The 2638-nt window shown below is 51.8% G+C and overlaps 1 long non-coding RNA gene across 1 annotated transcript; it reads right to left on the reverse strand.

Annotated features, from left to right (window-relative positions):
- Positions 1 to 368: 368 nt before the first annotated feature.
- Positions 369 to 1784, reverse strand: LOC131381341 (uncharacterized). Its single transcript, XR_009210022.1, has 3 exons — positions 1680 to 1784; positions 683 to 788; positions 369 to 503 (listed from the first exon to the last, which is right to left on the reverse strand). It is a non-coding gene; the product is annotated as an uncharacterized LOC131381341 (long non-coding RNA).
- Between the last annotated feature and the right edge of the window lie 854 nt (positions 1785 to 2638).

A 2638-nucleotide genomic window follows, 5' to 3' on the forward strand; every position in this document is an offset into this window, starting at 1 on the left:
GTGGAGGTGGGAATGTCGAGGGCACTGTGAGGTTAGCTTGCTGGGACCTCGGGGTTGGTGTTTGTGAACAAAAGGGAAAAGGTTGAGAGGCCATTTGGGTGCAGATGGTGGACTTTGAATTGACCTCTTGGGCAGTAGGGAGCCATGGTGGCTTCTTGAGCATGGGAATGATGGGTTACAAGTGAGGTATTGAGAAGCAACTCGGGGCTAGAGTGTGTCCTGCTTCCTCGCCTGACACCCAAGGGCCAGAAGACTTGGACCAGGGACATTATCCCTGTCCATGAAGGCAGCTGTGCAGATGCTGGCTCCCACTGAGGACCAAACTTGAGGCCACAGCATGGTTCTGCAGTGGGAGGCCTGCGGAGATGCTCAAGTGTTTCAGGGAAACCAGGACTTGAAGTGGCTGTGTCACCCTGTGCTTCAAACCTTGGATGGCTCCTCTTGGACCTGGATAAAGCTGAGAATCTGCGCTGAGGTCTGTAGGTGCTGCATGGCAGTTCCATCTGCAGGGCCATGGCAGATGGATGCAGGTCAGGCAGGAGCTTGTGTCCTGCTGTGTTTCCATCACTGTGGGGTCTTCTCAGAGGGTTTGACTACCTCTCCACCACTTCCATACTGCCTACTCCTTCCCACCCTTAGGGGCTGTGCTGAGGGCTTCCCCAGGGAGGCCTTGGATGCTCACTGCAGATGAGGCTGGTGCCGCCTCTGTGTCACACTTAGGGAGTCCTGGCTGCTGGGCAGACACCTTTGGGTGGAGTGCTTGTCTTCTAATAGGCGCCTGTAAAGCACTGAAAGCATAAAAGATGACATTAGTGAGGAATGTGGCTGCTAATCCTGGTGTCTCTTGAGTCAGGGAAGGAGCTGGGGAGGGGACGGTCCCTTTCCCATCCCCAGGACGTCTGCCCCTTCAGAGTCTCCACCCATTGAGAAGGCTCAGAGGCCTCCTTTCCAGAAAGTTTCCCGAGCAGTGACCCTGCCTGGTTGCTTCCATCTCTCAGGACTAGGTGGAGAGAGAACCCATCTGAGGCCAGGAGACTTGAGCTCTGATTTCCAGAATGGCTGTGAGGTCAGGAAAAGCCACTTCTTGTATCTGAACGTTCATGGGAACAAGCAACTGAAGGCCCACCTCAGAGTAGCTTAAGCAAGATGGGATTATTGCCTCACATAGCAGAGTCCATACTCAGAGTGGTTCCGGGCCAGATGGATCTGCAGGCTGACAGTCCCCTCAACTCTCAGGGGCCTGGGAGCTTTCCATCCTTCCTCTGTCTAACACAGCAGTTGGCCGTGTCTCCCTCAGGGTGGTCAGTGATAAAATGACATCTGGTAAACAAGTGGGGGTAATTCTCTCTCCCCTCAATCATGAGAAAACTTCCCCCCACCCTCCTATGTCCTGTGGGCCATACTCAGGCAAGGGAATAGATGACTGTGTCATCAGCTTACAGCACTGGCTCACAGAAGAAAGCTGCGGGCATGTTGTGACTGTTGGAGTGATGGCCTTTGGAGGGGTCTGGGGAGGGTGCAGGGAAAGTTTGAATGTCCTGCATTGAATAGAATAATTTGTCCCTTCTGTGACCTTTAATGTCATGTCAGTCATTCATGAAGGTGAGAAACCTGGTTTTTATGATCCAGGTGTAGGCCCTTAACTCCACTTTATAGAAGCGTCCTTGCCCGATGTTTACCAGGTACAGTGGGAGAAAATACTCCATGGTTTGCTTTGGAGCTTGACTGAGAGCCTCCTGCCACTTCTGAAGGTCCCAAAGTGTTGGCAGTGCTGCTCCATGGGGTGTGAGTGGCTGCAGTGCCCCGGGAGGTCTGCATTTCCACCGCCACAGTGCAGCCTGTGCTGTGGTCCCGTTTGATCGTCTGCACACCAAAACATGTTTATCTCATCAGAAATTACTCTTCTTATATTTCTCCTTTATGTTAAAGGCACTGTGTTGATGCTTCCCTTTGAAATTATGTTATCTATGGATTTCATTTCAGGATAGTAAAGGGGATGGCTCAAAATATTTTCTATCAAAGGTGGATTGGGTTTGGGAAGGTGGCAAGCCACTGGCCTCAGCCAATAGAGAGACCCTGGAGCTGAGTGGGGGCATCCTTCTCAGGCACTGGGGATGGTGAGTTTCAGGCGAAATTGGAGTTCCCAGCAACAGAGAACGGGGCAGGGTGGAATGTCTGCAGAGCAGCCTCCAATGCGTCTTCGACACTTACCCCACGAGGGCCTCAGTTTGCTCATCTGTGAAAAAGGTTGATAATCTCAGTTTTAGCACCTCCTCCCTGTGAGACTCTAGTGAAGGTACCTGTGGAAGTGCCTGGAATGGGTAAACTGCTGATCAAATGCGATGCCCCTGGGGTCCTGTGTCCTTTAACTGTCTTTATTGATCCCTTTTCCTGCCTTTGGAAACCCATATCCTGAGAATCCTGTATTTTAGCCCAGTTTCATTAACCCCATTACATCAAATAGAAGTGCAGTTACCAAAGCATCTCACAACTCCACCAAAGTGCGATGTTTCTTAGCCCACTTTCCTGGGAGGCCAGCACACCGCATTGGGAGTCCCTCCCAGGGTACGCTGCCTGCTGGAAGGGCCCATGTCCAATAGAAAAGAAACAAATGGGGATGGTGGCATTTCGGGGATCA

This window comes from Hylobates moloch, unplaced genomic scaffold (genome assembly GCF_009828535.3).
Source record: "Hylobates moloch isolate HMO894 unplaced genomic scaffold, HMol_V3 SCAFFOLD_15, whole genome shotgun sequence".
NCBI lineage: Eukaryota > Metazoa > Chordata > Mammalia > Primates > Hylobatidae > Hylobates > Hylobates moloch.